Source organism: Taudactylus pleione, unplaced genomic scaffold (genome assembly GCF_031769625.1).
Source record: "Taudactylus pleione unplaced genomic scaffold, aTauple2 ptg000214l, whole genome shotgun sequence".
Taxonomy (NCBI): Eukaryota; Metazoa; Chordata; class Amphibia; order Anura; family Myobatrachidae; genus Taudactylus; species Taudactylus pleione.
In genome coordinates, this window is record NW_028284616.1 from 8,166,351 (window position 1) to 8,183,374 (window position 17,024).

The 17,024-nt window shown below is 42.0% G+C and overlaps 1 long non-coding RNA gene across 2 annotated transcripts in view; it reads left to right on the plus strand.

The window, feature by feature from the left end:
- LOC148517569 (uncharacterized) overlaps nt 1–15,882 on the plus strand; it is an 88,188-nt gene extending 72,306 nt beyond the window's left edge. Inside the window, exon 5 of one of the 2 annotated variants that reach the window (XR_015879267.1) lies at nt 15,631–15,882. This is a non-coding gene — a long non-coding RNA (uncharacterized LOC148517569). The remainder of the gene's footprint in view (nt 1–15,630) is intronic. The other variant, XR_015879266.1, reaches the window with a different exon arrangement.
- The last annotated feature ends 1,142 nt before the right edge of the window (nt 15,883–17,024 follow it).

Sequence of the window (17,024 nt, forward strand, 5' to 3'; positions counted from 1 at the left end):
TCATTAGGCCGCTTCCCCATCATGGCAAACTGTTGCGAATCGTGGGACCGCAAGAGGGGGTGGGGCTAAGTGACAGTTTCACATCATTTAGCCCAACCCCCTCCATACGGAGTCACAATTCCTGGCAATTATCACCCCATCCTTCTCACCTCACTAGGAAGTGGGTGGGATACGGGTGATCAGGACACTCTTCTGGGGGTGCTGGGGTCTACCCAAAAATTCGGAAGCTTCCTGCAACTTATGGGAGAGTAAGTAAGTATGATGTGCGAGTGTGTACACATCACAGCTAAATTGCCAAAAGAAGTCTCTAAACAGGTCCCAGGACAGGACTCAACAGGGGATATGTAGTGCTGTGGGTTGTTGTTTGTTTTTTAAGAAGCCAGGCTAAATTTACCTTTTAAAAAATCTACTGTTTTAAATCACTCAGAAAAAATCTCTATGAATATTGTTGATTCTAACAAATAGCTGTTCATGTCATTATATTTCCCATGGGTACAACCACCTCCAGCCCAGAGTTGGTGCAAAAGTCCTTTTGCAAATGAAACAAGGCTATATGAAGGAATACCCCTGAAAATGCTCCCTCTCCACCCTTAAACTACATTACAGTAATAGCGGTCTGGCAAGATGAAATCTTGTTTGTGCACTACTCTGCAAAATAAGGTACAATGGCAGCTTATTCCACATTTCATTAGGAAGTGCAGAGTGGTTTTTGCACTTTGTAAACTCTTCCACCTGTGTTCAAAAGGAAGGTGTGTGTTTATAAATAAATGCAAAAATGATGAACGCATAAAAATATATTCTATATATATTCTATTCATGTTCAGGGGGGAATAAATATCCGCCTTCTGTATGCACAATTTTCTCATGATATTTCACAGCAATATGCACAAAAAAAATACATACCTAGTCCTAGACATGCCTGCCACACTCACAGGGGTAAATTTACTAAGAATCATGTGTGGGCGAGATTACAATCTCATCCGAGTTTTGCCTGTTTTTCCGACTCGCAAATTTACTAAGGGCAAACACATGTGAACTTGCAGGAAACAGACATCAAAACTCGCATGAGTTTACAAAACATGACCAAATACACCAACGGCCAAACTCACAAGTACTTTCCATAGGAAACCATACAACACGCAAATTTACCAAGAATTGAGTTTTGAAACTCGCATGAGAAATTACCAAACTCTCAACAAAATAGACTTTTCAAATAGACGACCTCCTGAGTGAGTGTTTGCATGTGTTTGCATGTGTTCGCAGGTGTTCAAGTTGCTATTAGTGGCTTTTTAATGGTGCTAAATCAGCTGCATTGATTTGTGTGAAGCAAAAATGGCATTATATGCTACCATTGGTATTCATTGCATGTGGCTGGGATTTCAGAGGCTCTACCACCAGGCTGGAAAGACCTAAGAGCAAGAAACTAAGTAATGCAGGTATCACAAATACTGCTCAGGCCACATTTTTTTGGATGTGTTTGAAACTAAACGCATTGGCTGATGGTGAAGTCAAACAGATGTCCTGGATTAACTGTAACAACATATTCCATCTATATGACCAAGTCAAACTGGATCTAAACCCTGACATAGCACGTTCCCACTCTGTCTCAGACCTGCATAAGCTTCTGGCTTTGATTCACTTTCTGGCTACTGGTAGTTTTTAGTCTAAGGGAGCTATTCTTGATGTTAATTTTCGGGGTCCAAATGGACCCTGATAATTAACAGTCTAACACACCGCAGGAATCCGGAGCAATTCATCATTGCTCCAGCGCGGTGACAGCTGATGTAAAATCATCTGTCCTTGCACGCGGCTTCACTGCTCCTTTTCGGAGCAGTGATGGGACTGCGCATGTGCAACCTACAGGTCATGCAAGCGCACAAGAGCCCTGACGTCCGGCGGAAGGAGCCGGACAGGGGGCAGAGGGATCCAAAAGGATCCCTCTTCTCAACCTGGACCTCCTTCCCATAGGGAAGCAGCAGGTTGCGATCCCGGAGCAGGAGCACTCACCATCTGAATATGGCGAATGCTCCCGCAGTCAAGCTCCGAAAATATTGTATTTTCGGAGCTTGATGAATTTTGTCCCCATACTAGTGTATGGGGACAGTGGGCCATTCCACGAAAGGAAGGTAAGCAGGAGATATCTGTGATATCCCCTGCTTTACCATCTTGATGAATGGCCCGTTAACTTAATTTTTACAATTGCAGGTGAAAATTTGCATTTTCACCTGTTTTTGTAAAAATGAAGTGATGATGAATAGGCCCTGTGACCGGTAGAGTTCTTGTGATATCCCAGTCAACATTCTCACGGTACATACAGTAACTCTGGTAATGGCGGCATTTCAGCCACTAATGGATACCTGCATCTGCTTCCCTAGCCAGGGGTCACAGTGGCATGCAGTCATGGTAGATTTATTTTTAGCATTGCGGCCATGCCTAATGTAATGGGTGATATGGCATTCATGTGCTGGGTCAATCTGCTGGCAGCCTTGGTGGATTTCATGACCTCCTGCACAAGGACCACGTTCTACTCCACATTCACATTGCGCCCCATCTTGGTCTTGCCCCTCTGCCTGGGCACCTCATCACTGCTGCCTGTACTGCTCTATAGGGCCTCTTGAGATGCAACCTTCTCAACTCACTCTCTCCCTGCCTCTCCTCTGCCCTGGACATATTCCTGTCCCCCTCCTTATACAAATGCAAAACACACAGAAAAAAAAGACAAACTAACACAAATCCCCTCTCCTACTACCCACACACATGCCACACACACACAAAACACACTGACAGGACAAAAGAAAAAAACACAATAAAAAAAGACAGAAAAATGAAACAGATATATGACAAGACAATAAATAAGCACATAATTTCCACATACCAAGCAGCAATCAATTCCAGTAGCCAAAAACTCTCCTACACCACTAAACACACTTCTCACTGTCTCTCTGCAACATCCAACCAACAAAACCCTCAAAGGTTGGGTTGTTTGTGGTGTTTTTATATGCTTAGACAGTGTGTACATGATGTGACTGCTTCAATCAGAACATGTGTCTAGGATGATGCATCCATTCTCCTGTGTGTTTTATAAACACATCCATTCTCACACGTGTTTTATAAACACATCCATTCTCACACGTGTTTTATAAACACATCCATTCTCACACGTGTTTTATAAACACATCCATTCTCACACGTGTTTTGCCTAAAACTCGCATGACAAAACACTTTTACATTCACCATCGAAAAACACGATTTTGCAAAACTCACTTGGTAATTTGCCAGTTTGGTCTGGGAAAACTCATGCATGTTTGTGGGAACCTGTTCGAGTTTAATCTCGCCCAAACACAATTCTTAGTAAATTTACCCCATAGTCTAGCCAAACAATTAAGTTGCTTAACATAAAAGACTCCTAATGCATACATATATGAAAACAAATGTACAATCAGGAGACTCACTCAATATCAGTTTACGTTTATTTTAAGTGAATACTTATTTAGAGATTAAAGTTGTTTATTATATTTTACATTTTATATATGCATTAGTTTGTCTTGGAAGTATTATTATTAATTAAGCAAACTAGATGTGCATCATGGCAGATGTGGTTAAGACACAAAGGCTGGCAATCTTTCTCTGTTGTAAAACAAGAAAACATTCTGAAATCTTCTTGAAAATTTAGTTGAATGTTTTTAGGATGTTTGGGCTTCAGTGACATTTATGATTTTCCACTTGATCATTATAAAGATTATTACTACTTTCACTCCTCCCAAAAATCTGCCAGGATAAAAATTGTAACACATTCTACAACAAAAAAGGCCCAGTTAACATGTTTGCTCCTTTTGACATAACCTAGTAAATTTTCAGTGTGATATAAAGTGGCGTGTCCCCCCCCCACCCATTCTTCCCCTGGGGTAGAAGGAAAAGATTTATACTCTTTAGAATCAAAGACCCTTTAATGCCCCCAGCCCCTGACTGACCTAGAAACTATCTGACCCTGAATAATACAGAGTCAAGGCTGCATAAAACACGCACACTGCCATTGTGTGTTTATATGTCACATTAGGGCTATATATATACTGTAGTCAGATGTCTAGTGTAGGAGAAGTCTAGATAAACATGACCTGTAATGTTATATGCAACTTTATCACTTTTATTATATCCTTAATGTATACCCCCTCTTCCTCCAAAAGTATAATGAGAATGGCTGTCATCATGAGTACCAGAATGAGTTCCGGTCAATTCTTACTTACCTTTCATTATTAGTTAATTGTCGGGGGCCGGACAGCACTCGACAGTGCTACTGCGCATGCATGAACATCGGTTCACACATGTGCGACCTCCAGCGAAAGGAGTCATACGGGGGTGGAGGGATCCGAATGGATCCCTCTTCGTAACACGGTACACGGGACTCCTTCCCATAGGAAGCATTAACTTTATCATGAATAGCTCTGACACTTAATTTACACAAAAGTAGGTGATGTTAATTTCTACAAAAGCAGGTGAAAAGTAAGTGATGATGAATGGACTCCTTAGTTGGTTAATTAGTTTCTAATACTAATAATCTAATAATAATTGTCGCTTATAGCTCATGTCCCCTCTCTGTTTTACAATTATTTACTCACTAGTTTAGATTTTCCCTGGATAGCCACAATGTTCTACATTTAAAATTGCTGTGGACTGACATTGCATTTTCTCAGCTAACTCGCATTTTTATGTGCACACCTCCTGAACAGGTGAAAAGGTAAATAAAATATTTCATTTAAGGTAAAAATGTTGGGACATGGTGCACCCCACTTTCAATGAATAATCGGGTTGGGTATTCCGATGCTTAGAATCCCCACAGGGGCTCCGTAAGTATTCAAACCCTCCTCATTCACCTCCTAACCCTAACCTTCCCTTCTTGCATCCTAACTCCAACCCTCCTCCCCCGTACCATAACCCTCCCCGTTGGTGCCTGAAGCCAACCCCACACCCCGCAGCCTAACCCTAACCTCCCCCCCACCCGCAGCCTAATTCTAATCCCCCCCCGGTGGTGGATAAACTTAACCCCCCACCCGCAGCTTAAATTTAATCCAGCACACTATACCCACGTTCAGGATGCCGGCTGTCGGGATTCCGGTGGCAGCATCTCAACTGATGTCAGGAATGGGGGAGTACATACGAGTATATAACAAGTGATGCAGTTAGAGTACTATGTAGAAATAACAGCCTTATAGTTCGATTATTTAAAGAGAGAGCTATAAATGAATGTATTTGAAGTAGAGGAAGCCAGTGGTAGAGTGAGATTTCCTCCAGCATGGCTCAGCAGTGGAAGAAAACCTGGCAGCAGAGTCAAAGGAAGTGGTGAGAGAGTATGGTTTTAGAAGGAGACAGCCTGATTGGGGCAAACAAGGACAGTCCATGAAATGAGGAGTATTACCAGTGAGGAAGAGAAGATATCAGTTTTGAGGACATCAAGATTATGGGTGGTGTGAATGAAGTTCAGTGATTTGCATGGAGGTAATTCTTTCGTTAGCAATCAATACATTATAATGGGGCCATGGTGGCCAAGGATTTGACTGAACAAGATATTTTGCTCTTATAAGTGCTACAAGCTCATCTGTCAGTGCAGGAAGCAAAACCTAATTCTGCCGCTCTGTTTACGGCAGGACATTCAGCATCTAAAATTTGACCATGACCAAATATCTTTTTCTGGGCATTCTAGAAATAAGATTTCATTGAGGAGCTGAAGACTAGAGTGAATGTGTCACTAGTACAAACAAAAACCCTTACACAAGTTACTTTAGTTCTTTGACAATATTCTAAGAAAAATCAGATATAACTTGTGTAGCCAATAATTCTAATTTATGTGCAATATGTGGTCTGGTAAGAATACTGACAAAGAATATTTTCAGAATTTTAATGGTGACACCTGCTCCTTTGGATGGAGTAATTCACCTGCCAATATAAAGTCAGGGCCAGCTCTACCATTAGGCAGCTGCCTTGGGCGCCAGTTTCTGGGGGTCGCCACAGAGTCTATCTATCACAATATTAAGGATGTCTCTGAGAGAAATATTCTTGTTGTGCTAAATGCAGGTGATGGCTGTGGAACTTTCAAGACACCTCCTCCTCACTTTCACTTGAGGGGCTGGAACGTGGGTCTTGGTGGCAGTGAGGGAGGGTGGGGCGGTTTAGTAGCCTGATGTTTTGCCTATGGTGCCGAGACACCTTGTACCGGCCCTGTATATAGTAGAGTGAAGGTTTCATATTAGACATTTTTACATGTGGTTACTGTTCAACATACATTTCAACAATCTATTGTGTGGTATTGGATTAGCCCAGATAGCTCCCCCATGCTCACCTTACTGCTGAATAGCTATACCATAGGATTTATTCCTTTTCTCCTGTTGAAGAATTATTTTTCTTTTCCAGTAAAAAATATCTGGAACAAACCATGTTGCACTGCAAGGGGAGCAAACACATTCATGTTTTTTCCATGCAGGGTAAATACTGGCTGCTTTTGCATGTGGCCCACAAATGCTGACAGCTTTATTTTTACACTGCAATTCAGATTCAAATTTGGACACATCCCTTCCAAATCTAAATCTATCTGCACATTTTACATCTCCCCTACCTGCAGTGCAACATGGTTTGCCAAGGTGCAAACTTACTTGCTCTTTTTTCTTTTGCTCCCAACTCAAATTCAGGCCTTATACCTTTGTTTTGCATATGAGGCCTCATTCAGAGTTGGAGCAATTAAAAAAAAAAGCAAAAAACCCATGTTGCACTGCAGATGTGGTAGGTTTAAATGGCTATATTTACTAAAGCTTGATTTTAATAAAATAAATAAACAAAAGAAGAAGTTGGGGACAATTGGCAATAAACAGAGAGTTCCTACATTGTTCTTTAGATAAAAAGAATAGAAATACATAACAGAAGCTTAAATAGCCCTGGGCATTTCCTTGTGCCTGGACTTTCCCAAAAGATGATAGCTTTTAATAAAAATAGATTAAAGATAGTCAGTTTTGTTTCAAAGGTGCATTAGAACTAATTCATCGAATTCATGGTCGAAAATTCATAATAAATTTTGAAATCTTTTATTTAAAAATTCAAGGTAAATTTGAGTAAAGCAAACAAGTTTGACCATATAAGAGCCATTGGGGTCTATTCATCATCACTTAATTTATACAAAAGCAGGTGAAAAACAAAATGTTCACTTAATTTTATATATATAAAGTGTCAGCCCCATTCATAATTCTTGTAACGCGGGAGATATCACAGATATCTCCTGGTTACAAATGTGCCTCGATAATTTCCACAATACCCATACTTAAGTATGGGGATGTAGAAATAATGAAATTCATCAAGTTCCAAAAATGTATTTTTTTCCGAACTTGACTGAGAAGCTGTACGCCACCCTGAGATGGCGTACAGCCCCCGAATATCATCACAGGCTGCCGTGTAAACAGTAGCCTGTGAAGATTTACAAGGCAGCCCAGTTACTACAGCCACCAGAGGGATCTATTAAGATCCCTCTCTGCACTGCTGAGTCCTGGAACTAAGTCTCTGGGCACCGCAGACACCTGAGAGCTCCGGGGCACTGGCGGCAGAAGAAACACAGGTAAATGGGAGCAGGGCAGGGGGAGTCGAGGTTTAGGTGCTGATCGGACATCCGCGATGCAGCAGGGGGGTCTGGAATGGACACCCGCTTGGGGGGAGGGGCGGAAAGGACACCCGCGGGGTCAACGATGACACTCATGTGGGGGAAGGGGCAAATGGACCCCCGCTGGGGGGGAGAGTGGGGGCCGATTTGGGGTGGGGGGAGGAAAGGGGCCAGATGGACACTGTCAATGGGGGAATTGGTGGGAGTAAAATACACGAAGCAACGGTGGGGGGGGGGTGCCGGGACAGATACCGGTGGCCACAGGAGGAGTGGAGGGTCGGACACCAGTAGCTGCGGAGGGAAAGGGGGGCCAGGACGGATACTGGCGGCGGGGAAGGGAGAGACACACAGTGAGGTAATCCTTATAGATACCTCAGTGGTAAGGGGGAAAAGTATAACTTTTCCGAAAAGCTGACTCCGCAAAAAAAGGGCAACTTTTCGGAAGTGATACTTTTGTTTTGGAGGCATGATGAATGCCTACAAAATATATTTTACACTCGCAGTGAGTTTAAAACATAATTATCACTAGTGATAATTATGTAATGATGAATGGTCCCCATTATGAGGTAAAATAACTGCATTGTGTAGTGTTTTAATTGGTTTTCTGTGAGCATAGCAAACAGCACACTTAAAACTTCAAGCCTGAACACAGTAATGTTTACTGTTCAAATTGAAAGCTGGCAAATATCATGTAAAATTAGGCCATTTATCCTCAAACAGGCAACATTTTATGGTTAATTTTGGCATCTTTTATTTTATCTTCTGAACTTTGTGGTTGAAGTTGAACTTTGAATGACAAATTCAATCTTTGCACCACAAACCCAAACTGGACTGACCTCAGTTATAAGGTGGACAAGTTCAAAGTGATTCAACAGGATAAATTAAATAGAATTATGAACCAGTTCAAAATAATGTGAACATCTCTACCAGTGATGCCACTTGAATTTTATAATATAAATTATAACTTATTACTTTCTGTCCTTTTCCGCTACACAACTTTTGGCTACATTGTGTTATTTTCTGATGGTATCTAATTGGTATTGTTATAAATCTATATGTATCAGATAAATATGAGAGTGAGACAGACAATGAACCCAGCAGCTTTGCTGTCTCTTGGGCTATAGAGAGCAAATGACAGCAGGCACACAGGAAACACAGTAATAATAACATATGGAAGAAATCTCTCACACAGAGTATAAATAGACAGGTGTTAATTAAAACATTAAAAAACAACTGAGCACAATGGCAAATCATATGTGGCTGCATAACATATATACAAATGATAATACACAACAAAAAAGACACCTAGTTGCTCAAAGCTTCTCTTTTACATTATGTATATGTTATAATTGATGTGTATTATGCAGTCACATATGATTTGTTATTATGCAGAGTTTTCTTTTTTAATGTTTTACGTAAAATATGCCTATTTATATTCCATTGCAGAGATTTAGAGATATAGGGGTGTTGTGCTTGAAACATGTCAGGTATGGGATATAGAAAACTGCTTAAATTTGTGCCCGTCTCACTGTGACCATGTCCTCATTTTTAGTTGCATAGTGCATAATGAAGGAAGTACCTTCAACCTATATTGTTGGATGCGCTTAGTTCTCTTAGAGCAAAATATAAGTGTTGATGTTCTTATTTTTTAAAACATTCCCTGGTCAATGATGGTGGAGTCTCCCTTAACCATTCATTTTGCATCACACTGATCATCAAGTATCTGGCATTGAAGCCTCAAGCTTTCAGCAGTTATGTTTAACTAGTTCCCAGCTAGTTTTATCAAGAGGTGATGGCAGGGCAGAAGATTGGCCTCGCTCCCCAGTAATAGACTCGCCACCTACTGTGCTATCACTCAGTGTGTCTGAACTTCATCACCAGAGTCCCATATATCCGTGATGGATTGGGGAAATTCCCCGAGCTACAGAAGACAGGGTCAAAGAATTGGTGAAATCCAACATGTTGGATTTCCCTTATTTGCCAGTCCTGACCAAAATATAATTGTGATCAGCAAATCGGGGATTTTAACATGAATAATTTTGCCTATTCCTTGACAGATTGGCGATCATCCATGACCGCCGATCTGCATTTCCGATCGACGGATCAGAGGTTCCATCGCATCAGGGAATTGGCAGGAAGATGTATGGTGCCCTTAAGCTGTGGTTTGGGAGCTGAGAGGAAGTCCAGGTGAAGTGAGTGAGTCTCAATTACCCGATGGTGAAGGGTGCCACGTTGTGTCGGGTGATGGGGCATCCACAGAATGAACAGTAATGTCAACCCGCTCACCCTGTAGCAGCAGATAACGATGGCTCCCAGGATCCTACCCTCTTGATGTGCAGCACAGACGGTGTAATGGTTAGCATTGCTGAGGTCGTGGGTTCGAATCCCATTACGGCCCTAACTGTGTGGAGTTTGTATATTCTCTCTATGGGTTTCCTCCGGGTACTCTGATTTCCTCCGACACACCAAAAATATATACTGGTAGGTTAATTGGCCCCTAGTGTGTATGTGTGTGAGCATGTGGTAGGAAATATAGATTGTAAGCTCCACTGAGGCATGGACTGATGTGAATGGACAAATATTCTCTGTAAAGCGCTGCGGAATATGCGTGCGCTATATAAATAACTGGTAATAAATAAATAAATGTCCCACTACACACCTAACTGTTCTGTTACCTCCACGAGTTATGCCATTGTTGATGGTAGAAAATAGCTGCAGATATTATCACACAGAAAATAAGCAAAAATGGGAACGCCTCCGTTTGGGCAGCCACTCCCCCGGCCCGCCCACCAAAGGGGGCGTGCTGTCACTCAACATCGACAGCACGCCCCCTTTGTTGCGAGACCCGGAGCGCCGTCGTGCGTATGCGCACTGGCCCACCATCGACCCAGTTGCGAGCGCACGGCGCTTGCAATCGGGTTTGAATCAGGCCCACAGTACCGCTATGTTGGAGAAATAGGTGAACTTGGAAAATGATAAACTGTGCTGTTCAACTCTAACAGCACTTTGATTAGTGATGATTAGGGTAATAGTTTGAAATGATTTGTTTCTAGTGAAGGAAGATAATGAACAACTGTGTGGAGAACATGGAAATCTTGCATTTTTCCTTTTTTTTTGTAATCTGTAGGTGTTTTGTAATCACTAAACAAAGGTTAGATGTAACACATGTAAATAACTACATAATTGGGTCTAAAGAATACAAATAAAAAGGCACTTACCATCACCATGTACACAACTGTGGTGCACGGAGGGTCAGGTGATACAGGTGCCTGATGCAGCTATTGCTTGAAGGAGGACCAGAGCACAGCAATAATCATAAAAAGACGACAGCTGCGGCAAAGGGTAATAATAATCAACAATTTTATATAAACAAGTGAAAATAAATATAAATTTAGCTCCTGTGAGTATTATAAACAAACACCATTATATACTGAAAATGTAAACCACCAAAACGGACAGTCCTTAATGGATTAAACTCCATCCTGCAATGTATGGTCTGTGGTGTGAGCTTAGTAGATACACATAAATGTAATGAATTACTCAGTTTATAGTGCTTACTGCTCCTGTTTGTTGAGGAAATGAAAAGTCAGTGTAGGATCACCAAGGAAGCAGTGTTCCGGCTTTTTTACAGACCTCAGTCAGTATGGGTCTGGATTCTCAGTGATGAAAGAAAAATCAAATTCATTTGTCTTTTCAAATCTATGGGTTGATATATCAAGCAGTGACAAGAGTGGAGAAGTGGACCAGTGGAGAAGTTGCCCACAGCAACCATTCAGCTTCGAGGTAGCATTTATGAAGTACATTCGATAAAATGATAGGGGGAAGCTGATTGGCTGTTATGGTCCACTTCTTCAGTCTTTTTACTGATTGATACATCATCCCCTATAGATGTGTCCTCATACACTATTGCTACAGTCGCACCAAAACACCCCTCTCGGCGAGCCAGGTCCTGCGCAACTTGCACAGAGAGTCTTTTTTGCCTGAAAATGCATCTTAGTTACAATCGGATGTGACAAACTGCTTCACGAGGCTCCACTGATAAATTTGATATGTGACACTTGCGGCCAAGTCTAAATCTGTATATGAAGTGCTACAAACCTTTGAAAGAAAACTGGGGCATTATAAAATCCAAGTGGCATTACTAAATAGTCATATCATCACTGGTAGAAATGTTCAGCTTATTTGAACTGGTTCATAATTCTATTGAATGTATGCTGTTGGAGCACTTTGAATATATCCACTGTATGACTGTAGTTTGGCTTGGCCGTGCACGGTTTGAAATTGAAATTCAAGGTCAACTTTAACCTCAACCTATTGTTGATAAAGCTAATTTTGCTCTCTAATGTGTATGATACTTCATTAGGTTACTATACTGGGTACGAATACAGAAGGTGTGGACAGAATTAGAAAAAAAATTATATTGTATGTATATTTCTATCTATAGCAAATAGACTGCAACATTATTCTACTTCAATACATTTTTCATGATAATGTCCTTTTAACATTTGAAGCTTTCCAAGATTAAAAAAACAAACTGGCCATAATGAAGAAAAGAAAAACAATTATATACACTTATTTAATGTGTGAAAAGAGGACTGAAAGGTAGAGCATACAGAATTCTGCCGACACATAGACTTATGTGGGACCAAATAACAGATTTTGGTAGTTCAGGCCCTGGACAAACTGATGATACACACTGTGCAATGGTAGTCTCTAATGAACAAAGGGCCTGATTCGGAGACGGACGATATGCCCATATTTTTGCAAAATGAGCAGTTGTTTGCTATTGCATATGCTCGCAGCAATTGCATTGCGATTACTCTCGTACAGAGGAATCACTCGCAATGTCAGCGTATGGAGGTGGTAACGGGGGGGTTAGAAAAACGCAGGCATGTCTGACTGTTTAAACGCTGTTTCATTGCGATCGCCTTCGGAGTATGAGAGCTCTCTGCATGTCAGAGAGCTGCAGTGGTTGCAGCTGGTCAAATATTACTTACATGCAGTGCGACTGCCTGATATGTGTTGATAGTACGAATATTTATGCTGTTGCATGTCATTGGACGGATATGAGAAGGCAGCAGTGAGCGTCCCTATGCGCGGCTATGCCCTGGAAGGCATTAGCATATTTTAGCAACTGCTATCCGTGAGAGTTTGCAGTTGCGATTACATTAGCATAAATCTCTGAATCAGGCCCAAAGTGACAGATAAGATCTGCATGTGTGTGGCTTGTATTCCATGTATCAAAAACAATACAATTAGAGATCCGACGTCCGACATATTGGGTGGTCTCCACACACGGTGCGATCTGGTGGCCGCCAGCCCAATATGCCGGCTCCCCGTGCCCCACCCTCATAGCACTGCATGGGATCGTACATCACATCCCCAGATCGACTGAACCTGCAGTAAGATCTGGGGGTGCGATGTATGACCCCACGGGTGCGCGCTCTGTCTGATATCATGCCCATACACGGTACGACAGAGCAGCCAAATTGTACCAATCCATCGGATCAGCTGCTTTATCGCACCGTGTATGGGCACCTTAAGAATTGCTGACTTGTTTAAAGCTGTAAAGAATTACAAATGTATCTCTATAAGAGCCTTGTGGCCCAATTCTGAGTTGGACGCAGTAGAGCAATGTTTTTTGTCTTTGTGTAGGTACAGAGTCGCAATTACAGATTTAGATGCATGGCAGCAGAAATGTGAGGGATGTAGCTGGGCGGTGACTGGGAGGTAACAGAGGGGTGGCTCAAAAGATGCATGGAGATGTTGTGTCTTATGGGCGTGTTACAGAACAGTTGCGTACAAAGACGCTGAACGACTCACATAGGGGTTATTGTTATTGATGTTTTGTTTCCCAGTGGGTTGAATCAAGGTGGTATTCCAATGCATCTGGTGCCCTTGCTCTGAGGCGCCAATAAAATACAGTGGGGCAGATGTATGAAGCTCTGGGAAGAAAGTGGAGTGCGATAAATGACCAATCAATCAGCTCCCAACTGTCATTTTTCAAACACAGCCTGTAACATGACAGTTAGGAGCAGAGTGGTTGGTTGTTTATCACTCTGCACTTTATCACTTTCCAGAGCTTCATTCATCTGCCCCAGTATCACTACCTCTCCCATTGTATGGCTGACACAGACGGAAAAACTAATCTTGCTATAGGGCTGGTGCACGTTTTGATGGTGCAACCGATGGTGGTGTCTAAAGAAGCAACAAGCAGTATTTCAGCATTTACAGAAGCTGACAGTGGGCGTCTCAGTCCTTGCACTTTCGGAACCACAGAGCTATACCAGGGAAGCACTTGTACCTGCATTAGCATAAAGACGCAGCATGTCTGCATTCAGCTCAGAATCAGCCCCTTGACAAATTGTCTATAATTGGGAAAGCTCAGCATTGTTGCCAGTTCAGCATTGCGGGTTTTGTACTGCGCAGCAAAACCAAGCACACTGGTATATATCAACTAAAATACACTACAGTACAACACTATTTATTTAATATAGCAAAGTCTGTACTGTTAAAATTACACTCACACAGTGGTTCATAATCTCCTAAATAAACTGTTTCAGGCCCCAAAAATCCCAGCAAATTATTTGTGAAGCTAGACCATACTGCACTTGCCTACTCTTCCAGAATGACCGGGAGGATCCTGAATCTCAGGTACTGCTCCCAGCCAGCCGGAAGAGCATTCAAGTCTCCCAGAGGCTGCAGTGTGCACTGCTGTGTCCGCATGACGCAGACCACGGGATGGGGGGGCACGCTGAAACAATCTTGCTGTCATACCCCCATCCTTCTATATATATATATATAATATATACATATATATATATAGATATATATATATAGATATATACATATATATAGGCTAGTTGACAAACCAGCAGCACTTGGAGACTTAATAATTAAGGTTTTAATGTGGCAATTCACAATAGAATTGCCACATTAAAACCTTCATTATTAAGTCTCCAAGTGCCTTTGGTTCGTCGACTAGCCTAACCATTTCTTTAGAGGGAGCAATTAATTTCTTAGGCAGTATATATATATATATATATATATATATACACATACTCACAAAGATGATAGGTGGATGACCGTATGTTTAATCCAACTAGATATTCCTTGATTAATCCTGGTTAGCAGCATTCCACAAAGCTTCTCCACTCCATTCCCTTAATCAATTTTCAGTCAGTGAAAAGAGAACATACATAGTGCAGTCAAACTCAAAATTTGTGCTTGTATGAAGAGAATACTTTTTCAATACTGTTAGCATATGGAAGGGTTTCTGCTTGCTTTGCAGTCGGGAAGCCGGCGGACCTAATCCCAACAGCCGGCTTCCCGACTGTCATATCCCGGCAAGTGTCTAAAGACAGGCATCGATATGCCGATGCCTGTCATTAGACATAAGCCGGGAGCCCGATGCCCGGCATCCCCATCGAAGGGACGCCGGGCGCCGAGCGCGGATAGCCGCGCAGGGGGGAGGGTTAGGTTTAGGGTTCCCGGGGGGGACTTAGGGTTAGGCACCCCCCCCAGGAGGTTAGGTTTATGCTAGGGGAAGGGGGGGTTAGGGTTAGGCACCCCCGGGGAGGATTTAGGGTTAGGCACCCCCCCCGGGGGATTTAGGCTTAGGCGGCAGGGAAGTTTAGGCACTTAGAGGGGGGATTAGGGTTAGGCACTGGGGGGGAAGGTTAGGGTTAGGCACCCCTTAGGGGAGGGAATTAGGTTAGTCAATACTTACCTTAGGGACGATCGGGATTTTCACTCATGTCGGGCAGCCGCTGTCGGGGTTCATACCGATTCCTTTCTGCTTTCATATGTATGACTCTGTGATGGTGTGCATGTGGCACAGTGTACTTTATATGTAGCACGTATACAGCCTATAGATTACTTACATTTTATACAGTCAACAATGTATTTTTATTGTGTCTACTGTGCCTTTGAGCACATTGTACTGTCTATATAACCACTGTCACAGTCTCACAGCCTGTACTGCATCCCCACAGGGTGAAACCTTCAACTCAAAGCAAAAGTGAAAGTCGTCAGCAACATCAATCTGCTGGTTATAGAAAAGAAAAAACACAGAGAGATGTTAATGAAGATTTCATACGAAGCAACTACAGTTTCTGAACCAAAATACAATTGGACATCGAAAAAAGGAATATGAGGTGTCATTTTTGGCAACAATAAAAGCTACAGGTTGTATTTGGATGGTGGGAATTTGACCTGTCTGAATCTTTTGTTTAATAAAACATTTAAAAAAATGTATCTACTGATTAAAATACTAACTTACTTCAATTAGTCGCATTATTTGAACATTTTTAATATCTTTCTAATTAGCAATTCATTGTCCAAATTTTTTTATTAGTTAATTGATTTAAATTAACAGTTTAACCATCTGGAGTTATAACGTCTAAATATATGTAGACATATGTGAAATTTGTTTGTTTTAAACTAAATCACTAATGCTGGGTACACACTGGCAGATATATTGGCCCATCAATTGATCTGCCAATATATTGGGTGCCCGTCGGCCAGTGTGTACCAGCGATATGTCTGTGAATTATGTTGTTTACAGACATATCGTGTCGGCTCTGCTGCACAGCCGATGGCAGATATATCTGCAGCTATATCTGTCCATCGTGCAGTGTGTAAGGGCTATCAGCCGAATGCCCAGGCTGGGGGAGGGACCCGCGGCTAGGAGAAAAGATGATGGTTGTTTAGTGTGTATCAACAACCATTATCTGCAGATATATCTGTCCATAGTGCAGTGTGTACAGGCAGCCTGCCGACCGCCCATACACTTGCAACAGAGGCTGGGGGGGGTCCCGCGGCTAGGAGCAAAGACGATGGTTGTTCTGTGTGTATCAATAACCATTATCTGCAGATATATCTGTCAGGTGTGTACCCAGCTTTACAGTTGTTGTTTTGTATGGTGAATTACAATATTTGGGTTAATCAGAAGTCAGTTACGAGAAAAAATGTGTTAGGATGAGGACTACAATCTGACAGTGTAGGCACTACACCGGGATCAATAGTATGAGTGCTCGGCTTCAATCGTCCAACTAGACCGCATGGATTTGTGAGCAAATTGTGTAAAGACCATAGTAGACTATGCTACCTGAGATAACAACTGAACTGATGACCTTCTTATCCATTACAACTTAAACATGTAGGAGTGTAATGCGCAATGTAAAATGCAAATATTGTCAAGTTATTCATGATGACATCTCCAATCGTAGTTGAAGTCAATCATTCAAGCCTTTGCATTAATACAGTTAACTTTTTATTTTAAATGAGATTTTTTTTTGCCAACCCAAAACTGCTGCCAGAGACAGCTGCCTCGGTTTGCTCTGCTATAAGCATCCCCCTAGATATGTGTTAGGAGTAGGTATTAGGA